Source organism: Emydura macquarii, unplaced genomic scaffold (genome assembly GCF_026122565.2).
Source record: "Emydura macquarii macquarii isolate MOO-44397 ecotype Brisbane River unplaced genomic scaffold, CSIRO-AGI_Emac_v2 contig_820, whole genome shotgun sequence".
NCBI classification, from domain to species: domain Eukaryota; kingdom Metazoa; phylum Chordata; order Testudines; family Chelidae; genus Emydura; species Emydura macquarii.
This window is the reverse complement of record NW_027130957.1, coordinates 48,482-61,537: the sequence shown is the minus strand read 5'-3', so window position 1 is coordinate 61,537 and position 13,056 is coordinate 48,482.

Genomic DNA, 13,056 nt, shown 5'->3' with positions numbered 1-13,056 from the left:
GGCACCCCCTCCCCATCTTTCCATCTAGCTAAACTAGGGGGAGCTTCTGTTTGCTTACGCCTGGTGAAAAGAGACGTGATTGTTCTCTACCTTGTCACAAGGGGCACCAGAGTGTGAGCTTGGTACAGAGCCACTGACGTCAAGATGAAACAGAGGCTATGTCCACACTACAGAAATGTATCGATGTAAGGTATGTCCACACTGCTCTCCTGGGGTCGGTGGAGTGCGTCCTCACCAGGACCACTTCCACTGACCTAAAACACAGTGTGGGGGGAGCTGAGAGAGCCACAGGCTCCTGGCTGCCCCCCCCCCAACCCCACTACCGATCCCAGCCGGGGCGCAGGGACTTCCCAACTCCCAGGCGGGAACCAGATGCAGCCCCCACCCTCCCCAGCTTGCCCGGTCCCAGCTTGCAGCCGGGAGGCAGCCGCCCAAGCCCCGGCTACCAGTGGAGCTGCAGCCTCCTGCGCCTGGGCTGCCAGCTGGCTGCAGTCACCCGCACGAGGGGTCGTAATCAGGATTCCCAACCAGGCTGCCAACGGGGCTGCAGCCGCCCGCGCCTGGGCTCACAGCCAGGCGGCAGCAGCCTGCAGCCGGAGCCCAGCAGCTTGTGGAGTTGGGCTCCAGCCCCCGTCCCCGCACTTGCCAATTTCACTGCTCTGCTAGAGTATGACAGCCCCTCCACCGCTCTAAGGGGACACCGTGTCTACACTGACACCGTGTCGCCCTACCTCTGCCGACAAAAGCCCTACGACTTTTGTCAAGGTGGTTCAGAGCAGGGCAGTTTTGTCAACAGAAGGGTGGTTGCAGTGTGTGCACCAGGATTGTTTTGTCGACAAAAGTGACAAAATGCTCTAGTGTAGATCAGGTCTCAATGTTCTAAATGCGATCTCTTTAAAGTCACGAGGGAGCTGGGAAATATAATAAAGGGATGATCAGCACAGCCTGCTTGACAGATCTTTCATTTGTAGAAAGGTTAGGAGAGAATTGTGTTTTACATTGTTGGTGGAGAAATCTTAACTTATTGGATGCTTTGACATTTTACAGAGAAACAAGGTGGGTGAGATGATATATCTTATTGGATGAACTTCTGTTGGTGAAAGAGACATGGTTCCAGGTTTACACAGAGCTCTTCTTCAAGTGTGGGAAAAGTAACCAGAGTGCCACAGCTAAATACAAGGTGGAACAGATTACTAAACATAAGGAGTTAACACATGTTGCAAGAGACATTCAGGGTGAAGTGGGCAGGTAATACCTTTGCAATCCTAGGTGATAGGGTGTTTTTGTCTTTTATCATTCTTTTGTGTAAATTCATTCAGGAGCATAGTTGTTGTCTGGTTTCATCCACATAGTTGTTATTGGGGCATTTAGTGCCCTGGATGAGGTACCCCACATGTTGTGATAGGCATGTGTAGGACCCAGGGATCTGGAAAGGTGTGTTGTGGGGGATATTGATCACTGTAGCAGTGGATATATGTCTGCAGGTTTTGCATTTGTTGGTCTGGCAGGGTCTGGTGTGTTGAGTTGGTGTGTCCTGGTTTGTGGGGAGCTTGCTTCTGATGATGAGCTTGGCAAAGTTGGGGGATTGTTTGAAGGCCAGAAAGGGGGGGTTCAGGAAAGATTTCTTTTGGAGTATGGTCCCTGTAGAGTCTGATATTTTTAGATCTGTGGAGGATTGCACTGCAAACTTGTCATGCATGGTTTTCTTTGTCAAGTGTGCTCTAATGACAGCAGAGACCAAATATAAAGCAGAATTCAATAAAGGATATAATACCCGAAGCCTTTCCCAGCAAAGTGGCAAAGAGATGCGTGCAGTCATAGAATCATAGAATATTAGAGTTGGAAGGGACCTCAGGAGGTCATCTAGTCCAACCCCCTGCTCAAAGCAGGACTAACCTCAGCTAACCTCATGTGGGCCAAGATTTTCAAAAGGGACTAGTAATGTTGTTCATCTCAGTTTTTGCACGTCCAACTGCAGGCATCTTAACGGGGCCTGATTTTCAGATAGTGTAAACCTCTGAAAATCAGGCCTCTTTGAAGTGTCTCTCATTGGGCAGGCAAAAGTGGAAGCATCTTCTAATCACTCCGTCACTTTTGAAAATCTTGCCTGTGCAATCTCAGTTTGGCTCCTGATGCGTATGCCTTATGAGACCAGCCTTACTTACTGGATCATGAGATGCACCTGCTCTGGGGATGAAGCAGGGTTGGGAGGCAAATAACGCTGTTGTCTTAAGGTTCTTGGCTTTATTTGTTGCAGAAGTTGGCAGGTGTGTAGTAAATAAAGCAGGGGATTTCAGGAAGAGAAAGGACGGGCTTGTGACTTAGGTAGCTGAATGCTGCCCTGGAGAAATGGATTCTACCCCTGCTTCTGCCACAGCATTTCTATTTGGTACTGGGAAAATCACTTGAACCAAAAGGTTCACAGTGGTCACTGACGGTGCGTTCCTCATTTTCTGAGCACCCAACCTGAGATGTGTGGAGCCAGGTTTGTAATAGTGCTAAGCATTCAGAAGTGCAGCTGAAGTCAATTGGATCTGAGCTTTGGACATATAAAATGCTATCAAGATGCTTCATACTCTAAAAAATTAGGCCCTGTTAATGGTACACGGGGGGTGGGTGGGGTCATGCCCCCAGGTGCCAGTCTGGGGGAGGCACCAGCCAGGCCCTCCTCGGAGGAGCCATCCCCCGCTGACATCTTGAGTGACTGTGCTGACTCAACCCCTCCGTCTCCTGTCTCCTCCACCCCTGCGCTGGGCTCAATGAAGGAGCCGCAGGGACCCGGCCGCACAGGGGCCAGGCAGCCCATGCCCCCCCACCGTCAGGTGGCCTGCGGGCATCTTCCCCTGTCACTCCTGCTCCCTGTCAGAGGGACCGGGTCTACGCAGCCACCGGGGATGTCAGCGGGGGGCAACTCCTCTGAGGCCCCCTTGGTGAGATCATCATAGAAATACCTAAAAGGAAATTAACCATTTTGTATTCAGTGTAGGATTTGGATGGTGTGTGGTAAATAAGGCCTGGGACCACACGTTGAAAAGGATGGATAATAAGAAATATTGAACAACTACCCATTCACCGAGTGAGCTGGCGGTCCTGTGGAAATAATAATATGTGATCACATCGTTAAAGACAGTATCACAGTGCATACATGCAAGGGGGCTGAATTAAGTTGTACGGACAACCTTACATTCTGGCTTCTCCCAACTTTTGAGTGCTTGAATTTACAGCATGATAATGTAGCTTTTTTTTGGGAGGCGGGCGGGGGGTGTAATATAATTCTAAGTAATATACTTTGCATACATATTGCACTTTGTATCAGCAGATCTCAAAGTACTTTACAGAAATGGGCAAATAAACATGATGATGTAGGTTTCTACAGATGAGGACATTGAAGCACAGAGAGGTGAAGTGATTTGCGCAAGGCAAACCACCCAGTCAAGCATTTCAGGTTGGGAACCTCATTGTCTCAAGTGAACAAACCCATTCGATGAGACAAAAGATGCCTTTTCCCTTCAGAGCACAATGTTCTAATGAAGAGCTGATTCAGAGGTTTGCTGCAATTAAGCCGTTTGCTTCAGCACCACGGAGAGCGCAGCAGTCAGTGGTCTGGAGTGCCTTGTTCTTATAGTAAATGAGTATTTTAGGGTGGGATTTTCCAAGCAGGTTTAAGTATTCAAATCTTAGACTCTTTTGAAATCTCAGCATGCATTCATCATGCCTGTAGCCTATAGGAATAGCCTTCTTGCTTGCTTGCATATATATATATTTCCTTATAGATTTAAATATTGTTGTTTTATTATAACAGAGGCATAGATTCATATTCAAGTATTATAGCGGTAATGCAAGGCACCTCATAGGCCACATCCTGTATGAAAGTGAAGGCAGTTAGCATACATATGTTCAGGACCTTTGGCCCAGATAAGTAACGATGAGTTAAAGGATAAGACATATATGGTTATAACCTTTACCCTAGATAAGTAAGGAGGCATCAAAACAGGGGGGGGCTGTCACAGGTTATGCCCCAGGTAAACTTCACAGATACACCACAGAACCCACAAAAAAGGCCAGAAATAACAAAGGTGAGATAAACGAACTGTCTGGAAAGGATGTGGATATGTCATTAATACGCATGAACCTGCCAGCCTATAGAATAAATGTACCCTAATAATTTGGGGGTGAAGAATCCAAATTTGGACTTAGAAGGAGGAACCCCTATTGCTCAGGGTGTAAGAAGGGGCAAATTGTGTTTCTTGGGGTGATCGTCAGCTACTCCTTCTTGAAGCTTCTTTTAGTTAGTGTGTTAAGATTCCTTTGTTTATATTTAGTATTATCTGTAGTGTTAGTCGTAGCCTTATAGCTCTTAGCCCTCGAGCACTGGCTAGCTCTCCCCCTCCACTCAAGAGTTGAGGAACCGGACATCTCTCTCAACCAGGTCATCAAGGAAGGGTGTGAATATTGTAGATACTATACTGCATACTGTAGATATCTATATCTATATCACTATATCTCTAAAATAAGACTGTAATCCTATCCATTATCCATCTGATTATTCATTTTCTTTTCATCAGTCTATCATTTTATGCTATCTTAATAAAAGCTTATAAAATTATCCAAACTTAGCTATCAGTGTGAGCACTCCTGTCGTGCACCCCAGGGTCCCTATAAAACTCTTCTGACCTGATTCTGGGACAAGAACTTCATTATCTTCTGATCAGATCAATTGGCGAGCCTATAACCCCATTCAAATTACTAAAACACCCCAAATCAGGCTACATGGCGACATTCTGAACCCTAACACAACGAGAGTTCGGTGGCACTTTAAAGACTAACAAATTTAATTTTTGTAGGCATAAGCTTTCGTGAGACTCAGCTCACTTCGTCAGATGCAGAGATAGAATGATACAGTAAATAGGAAACAAAGATATACAAGTGCATAGAGAGCAATGGGGGAGGTGGATGAAAGCCGGGTACTTGAGGGCTAATGACAGTCATTGAGTAGGAGGTGAGAATGGGTGAGCAAAGCAATTTACCTCTTGTAATGAACCCTGTGATGCATCTGAAACAGCCTGTAATAATTGCTGAATACTGTATGCTGACCTGGTTATTGTGATGTCTACTCTGTGCATATATTGCGTGAATTCAGTAGCAGGGTTGTTGGGAAATGCCCCAAGGAAGAGGGAGGTGGATCCCGCTAGACACTTCTCAAGCAAATACTTGAGAGACAATGCAAGAGATATTCATTTTGATGCCCTGGCTCAGCCTGCTGCTGGGCCTGCCTGACCCGTTTTCCCTGAGTGACTCAGTCCCTGTGAGGATGGGCAATCAAGGATCCAGGAGGAGTTAAAGAGACACACACTCCCTCAAAGAGAGAGAGAAGTTGTTGAGAATGAGAACCCAGATTCCAGAGGTTGGGGGTGCCTGGGAAGTCACCCCCTATTGGGTTCCCCATAGGAGGAGGATTAAAACCTAGATGAGGTAGACATGCATGTAAACCTTTTGTTGCTTTAAAATCCCTTTTCTCTCCTGTTACACTTTGTTCTACTGTGCAGATTTAACAATGCTTCAGTGTAATAAGGCAATTGTGGTCACTGCTCTCAACCTCCCAAAGGGAAGAGTGCAGATACCAGACCTGCTGGGTAAGCACAGTGGATACACAAGATACTGTAGCCCAGAGCAAGATCTAATAGTGGGAGGATCAGGGGATTCCAGCCCCGTATAGGTAAAGGGGTTGCACTCAGAGACCAGAGAGGGGTCAGAGACATAATTAGTCCTGTCACCCTGACACCCAAACAACCTGTATACATCAAGCAATGTGGACAGAGTCGTCTCCCTTTAATATGGCGAAAATGGACACTGGGAAAAATCTGCAGCTGGTGTCAATTGGTGCAGTTCTGATTCTCACCAGTGAAGGATCTGACCTTCTGTGGATCACAAACAATGCAGGTTGCTGTTCATTTTGCTTAAACGGCATCAGAAGCTCTTTGGGAAAGGGATCTTCTCTTCCTGTGTATTCACATAGCTCCTGCTCCAATGGTGTCCCATTCCTGACGGGGGCCTCTGGGCTCTTCTGAATACAGATGATTAGTTATGAGAGTAATCATAATGCCTGTAGTTTCCTGCAGGGGCTTATTCTCAGCACTAATGGATCTTTGACTTTGGCTTGATTGTTAAAAAATAAACCCAAAGGTTACATTTTCGTTGCACAATAACACTGCTAAGCACTTCTGTTATTCTGTTATTATTATTACTATTATTTATTTGTTTTGCAGTATTATTATGGGTACTTCTACGCTGCAAAAAAACCCCAAAGCAAAACAACCCGCAGCAGAGAATCTCTGAGCCCAGCTCTACAATCTCGGGCTTGCACGGCTGTGCTACAAATGGCCATGTAGATGCTCTCACTTGAGCTGGAGTTTAGACTCTGAAAGCCAGGGTAGGGGGTGGGATTCAGAACCTGAACTCCACCTTGAATGGGACCGCTTACCTGGCTATGTTTAGCACTGTACTGTGAGCCCCGCAAGCCCATGTAGACATACCCATAGAGGTCCCAACCAAGCCTGAGGCTCCATTATGTTAGGAATTGCATGCACAGGGCAAGAGACAGAGACCTTGTGATCTAGGTAGCCAAGAGGGGAAGGGACTTGCCCATGTTCCCACAGTAGGCAAAGCCAAAAATAGAAGCAAGATCTCCTGATTCCCGGTCCAGTTCCCTATCCATTAGACAACACTGCCCCCCCAGGGACAGCCCCTTCAAGGACCTCATAGCACATGAAATGCAAGCGTGAATTTGGCCTCACAACATCCATCAGGTGGGTAAATATCACCATCCCCTCTTCATTAAGGAGGCAAGGCAGAATAGAGCGATGACGTGGCTTGGCTAAGAACACAAAGGCCTCCTATCTGCCAGTCCTGTGCCTTAAATACCAGGCTGTTGTTTCATCTGCTTCAGCTGATGGCAATTTATCTGTATAGCAGAACAATGTCTTGTTGAGTGTAATACTCAGCCCTTTTCCCTCCATCGATTTCAAAGTGTGGTCTGCAGGAGCACACGTGCCGTTATCTCTGCTTTGCAGAGGCATAGAGATGGCCAAGTGCCCAAGTTCACAGAGCAGCTCAGAAGATCTCCTGATTCCCGGGTCTATTTTCCCAACCACTGCAGCTCACTGCTTCTCCTTGCCTTTGAATCACCGACTCCTCCATTAGGGTCTGATCCTGCAAGATGCTGGGCACCTCTCCAATGAGAATCAAGGGTGCTCAGCTCCTCATAAGATTGGGCTTTTAAAGCAGCAGGGCCAGATCCTCTGTTGGCGGAGATCATTGTAGACTTCACTGGAGCTGCATTGATTTATATCTGCCAAGGCTCTGGCCTGGGTGTTTTAACGGAGCCTTCTTTGCAAAAAAGGAAGGAAAGGCACCAGCTCCCCCACCACAGCCACAGTCTGGGTGAGAGATTTCCGTTGGCTCAGCGGAGTGCTCCAGGGAGGGTAATGTAGCAGGCTGTAAAGTTGTTGCCTCGTTGTGCGCAACACCGGCTCAGCTGCTCCAAAAGTATTGGATTGAGGGTTTCCACACCAGAGGGGTTTCCACCAGACTGCATCTGTGCCATCCGCTCCTTTTAGGAAGAGTCTCTCATTTCAAGGACAGCAAAATGAAAAACCATTGTCAGCGGCATTTCTAAGTCATTTCATTTGCTTCCACTGTTGTTTTTCCCAGATCAAAACCTCCCTGTCTTTTATTTATAATTAAATACAAACACTGGGGGGAAATCCTTTCCAGAAGCTCAGCTTGGCTTCTCATTAGCTTTTATTTTCTCATTTCTGCTCTGGATAGCACCACGAGGCAGCTCCTCTTTTCACACTCAGATAAGCCCTTTCTTTCATTCCCAAGGCTACTCCGGTTTTCCATGCTGGCTTCCTTCGAAGGGGAATTGCATTCTAGCCACGGATGCAGCACTAGGGTGGGCTGGGCTGGGGCGCCTAGTGAAATGAAAAGGGCTGATGAGGTGCAGAAGATTTGCATCCCTGCCAATTTTGACATATCGGACCTGGAAGAAATGAGTCGTGCTGTTACTAAGGTGCTGGGTTGGTTGAAAAAAACGCTCTCAGCAGCAGCGCCCAGGGGAGATGGAGGTGAGCTGTTGATAGTCCTCTTCCTAGGACCAGGGCGAATCTCCCTGCACCAGCGTGACATCAATCCCAGAAGAAGGTAGCAGGTGTTAACACAGCAGCCTTCCTGCAGGGACAGAGAGCAGTGTCAGCTGGGCAGGGGGCTCCGTAGGAATCAGTGCATCCCAGGCTGGGCTGGCTGGGCCCCCTTCACAGTCAGACCCACCCAGTTCTTGGGCTATCTGCCCAATGTGGCAGAGCTTGTGGCCAGCTGCAGATGATCTGCCAGCAGTGGCCCCACACCGTTGTTTAAATGGGAGCTGGCATAAACCAAGGGTGAATCGGTGTCCCTGGTTATTGTCTAATATTCCAGTGTATGGATGTTGTGAGCTGCTGGGTTTATGGGTCTGAGACACTAGGTTTGATCTAAATTGAGATTGGGGGCTTTTCACTGGGCCATTAGAGACATAGGGACCAGCTGGGAGGCTTGTCTCTGGGTCGAAACAATTCCAGAGCGCGGGGCGGTTTGGATCTGAGCGTGTTTCCAGTGTGTTGTGGCTGAGCTCGGGGATCAGGTCGGTTGTGAGGTAACAGCAATTTACAGAACCAGGGCCTGTTTCAGAGAGAGGGAATCCCAGAGTAGGAGGCAGGAAGAGGAAACTTAACAAAGACACGCTCAGAAGCCTGCACCGCCCCAGCTAATGTGACTTATGGTTTCACTTCTGCTGGGGTCGAATGGACTGACCACAGGGCTGGGAGTCAGAAGGCCCGAGTTCTCTGCCCAGCTTGGCCGCTGACTTGCTGTGTGACCTCTGAGCTCTCCCCAGCTCCCACTGACTTCCTCTGGCGTCGCGGATGCTCAGACCGTGTGATAATCAGGGCCAAAAACTTCTGAGGCAGACAGACACCCCAAATCAGTGGCCCCTGATGAACACCCGGGCCTCAATCTCTGCGTACTTTCATTACCTCTTGTGTGATCTGGGGATAGGAACGCCTCCCTCCCTTTGAAAAGCCCTCGAAGAGCAGCGGGGCTGAAGAAGTGTTAGGGGTTACTTTTGGGATCTGCAATAACGGTGGCAAGATTGAAAAGGCTGGAACGCCACCAGTGGCAGCTAGCCCCGATGTGTTTAATGTATGATCAGCTAGAAATGGAGCCTGCTGATTCCTAGCAGGTTTTTTTCCCCTGGAAGGTTGTTGGATTTTTGTGGGTGTTTTGGATGGACATTATTTACACTGGGTTTGTTTCGCTGTCTGTCGTCTGTGCAGTAAATTACACTTACACTGGAGAAAAGTATGTGCACCCTGGCAGAAACCTGGCAGATGCAGCAGCAGCTTTCCAGTTCGCTGAATGAACTTCGCTGCCTTTCCCCCCTACTGCTCCCCCCTGGGGCTAATTCTCAGCTCCTCCCACAATCCTTCATTCATGGATTCTAAGGTCTGAAGGAACCACTGTGATCATCTTGTCATGATGGGGTCAGAGTCCCTCCTCCCCAGCCTATGAGAGCTCAGCACTAGAGATGAAGATGTAGGACTGCAGCGATTCTGACTCCACCGTCAGAGCCATTCCCTGCACCCCTTGCCTCTTCCCCACTAAGAGTGCACCTGCTCTGGGCCCTCCAAGCCAGTCAGTGGTCCTCGCTCACTCGCCAGGCTGACTTTTCCTTCCAGCAGGCAGACTCCTGAGCTGCCGTCTCATGGAACCAGCGCCCCCCTCACCTTCTCTTCAGCAGCATCAAGGAGCAGGAGGTCTGCTGGGAGAGGGCACAGATGTTATTACTCATTCTTACAATCTGGTGTTCCCTTTTCCTGGTGTGACTCCTTGCCTCCCCCTTGAATTATAGAGTCATAGAAGATCAGGGTTGGAAGGGACCTCAGGAGGTCATCTAGTCCCACCCTTGCTCAAAGCAGGACCATCCCCAACTAAATCAACTGACATGGACTGACACCCTAAAAGGGGCCAATTCACCAGTAGGGATGGAAAGGGAGCTGTCTGCGTCTCCCTGATTTAAGAGATTTGGGGGCGAGTGCAACCCCCATCACACAAGCAACTTATGTCCTGTTGCAATGGCCTCTATTCTACAGAGCATGGCAGGAGACAGACTGTAGTCACACCCCCCCTCCTGTGATCTGTGTTCAGTTCCTGGTTCTGCCACAGACTCCCTGTACAACCTGGGGTAAGTCACTTTAATCTCCTTCTGCCTCAGATCCCCCTCCTGTAAAATGCTTCCCTTCTCTATTAGATTGTAAGCTCTTCAGGACATGGACTGTCTAAGTATGTCCAGTGCCTAGCACGATGGGGCCCTGATCTCAGTTAGGGGCATCTGTTATAGATCTTCCATCCAAGTCATCGCACGTGAAACCAACCTCGGGCGCGGGGGAAGGGGACAGAAGCCACTGAGTTGGGTGAAATCTATTTGTGGACTGAAATGATGTTTTCTGAGACCGTCTTGGAGCCGCTGGGAAAAAAAATTCACATTGATCAATCCTTCGGAAAGCAGTGATGGATCGGTCCAGGGCGTTATGCCAGAAACAATTGATGGCCACGGTTGTTAAAAGTGGCACTTTGATTTAGTTAGGTATTGGATATTTGACAAAGCCAGAATATTTCACCCTGGGAAGACCTTCCCCCCCCCTTAGGAATTTATTGACTTTAATTAAAATGCTCAGAAACGAAGATATAGCAATAATTAATACACCACGAGGGGTTTCCAGTCAGTTCCAGGAGCAAACTCTAAACGTTAATAAAGAGGGAAACATAATGGGAGTTGATTTCTCTCCAAAGATTTCCTCTGCCCTTAATAATTTATCATAATAACAGTAATAATACTCGGTATTTATAAAGCACCTCTTATCCAAGTATATTACTGATGAATTAAGCCTCACCCCAGTGCTAGGAAATAGACATGTTATATAGTAAGTTCATTTTCTAGATGGGGAAACCGAGGCACAAAGAAGTGAAATGACGCTCCCGAGGTCACACCAGTCAGTAACTAAGGTCCTGATCCTGCCCCCATTGAAATCAATGGCTAGATGCATAATGAACTGTAGACAACTGAAGCTGCAGATTGTCCCTTGTCTCAGCCTGGCACTGACCAAGACCTTAGATTAACATTGCATCAGGGAATCAGCACCTACTGGGACTTTTAATCAAGGGAGTGATGTGAAGCAGGGCTGGTGAGGTGTTTTTTTTTCCAGGCAGGCCATCTGCTTTGGGCCCAGCTGTGACAATTTACTACAGTAATATACACAGGGGAACTGCCGTTTCTTCCACTGGTATGTGATGTGCTTTAGATTTTTACTGGCTTCTGAGAAATACCTACCTGACTGGACGTAGCTTTTCAAGAGTGACCCAAAGCCAGTTGGATGTGGGGGCCGTTAAAATAACTGGAAGTTGTCTGAGTTCAGAGAGACAAGTGCTATCATCGTGTGCTGCTTTTATGAGAGGCAAACACATTTTGTCAGTCTGGTGGTTCGTTTCTGAAGCAAATGCCATTCAGACACCAAGCGCATCAGAAGAGGAGGTCAAAGCCAGCGAGACTTGAAAGACAGACTCCATGAACTACAGAGCTACTAGAAAAATATAGGATTGCTTTCCATGCGGCATTGAGCAAAAAGCCCTGGGAAGGTGGCCGGGGCCAAGCCACCTAGGACTGTGGGCTCATAAGCAAAGCAAGAGATGGGCCAGCTTGATAGATGGAAACCTCTAGGGAAGAAGAAGTGGACAGGAGATATCGGACTGCCAGGTGCTGCAGAAAATGGTGCTGCTCCATACTGAACCCAGCAGGGCGTTAGGGGGCACTCTGATGTTGGAGGAACAGGGCCAGATTCTCCTTTTGCCCTGCACCTTGTCTCCTTAGTTATTTGTACCTGTGCAAAGTGGGTATCAAACACACCCACCTGACGTGGCAGCACTTGACACCCACTTTGCATAGGGGGAAGATTCAGGTTCCATTTCTTTCCATAAAACTGAGGCCCTGGTCACTAACCACCGTAACCCCCTTTGGAGTTTGCTAGCTCCTGGAACGTGGAGCTGCGCCTCTGAGTAGCTTCCATCCACTCGTTGGACTACAGTAACCAGGGCTTCGGAGCCGCCAGACACCATTTCCCAGCCTGCTTAGGGTTCAGGGTGGGGACAGAATAGACAGGAAACATCTCCAAAACTAGTTAGGAGCTGGATGGAGTGACTTATATAAATGGTTTGCTGGGCCAATGAGGAGCCAGCTTGGAGCTTGGGTGAGCAGCAGCACAGCTTGGGGAGTCTGTAATCAGCTCCCCCACTCCCCACTCCGAGGGCGACTTTGAACTATTGTGGGGTTTAGTGTGGGATCAGGGACAGACCCACGATCAGCAAGGCATAGAGCCAACCCAGTGCTGGCTACGTAGAACCAGCCAAGACCACAACAGGACTCCAGAGCAGGGAGCCAGGAAAGGATCCTGTCCTGTCCTGTCAGATGACGTACACAATACCTCTGAATTGTAAACAGGTCGGGTATTAAAAAGATGGCTTTAGGGGTGTAACTTTGGGAGCACACCTTCTGTGTAAGGTGAATGTAACCATGCTGCATGAGACAGCTTCCCGGAGACTGGTATCATATGGAACCTTTTTCCTGCACTATATTCGTATTGGCTTTTAGCAATCAGCCTGACTGATACTGGTCATTTGGTCTCTTGACTATATTTCATAATGAACCGAGTGTGGTCGAGCAACTGACGATGCAATTTATCAACCAGCCCTGGGCACGGGGGCTCTTTGGGGCCTCTGCCATGACATTATGTTGTAGCACGATGAGGTTGCATGACCTTCCCATGAATGCACTGGGCTGCGGAATGGGTCCCAGTTTGCCAAACCGTGGGCAGGATGTGCAAGCTCTCAGTTACAGCAGCGAGCCCTTTACTCATGCAAGCAGGTCTCCTTGAGCCAGATCCTCAGCTGATGTAAACTTGTGCAGCTCCG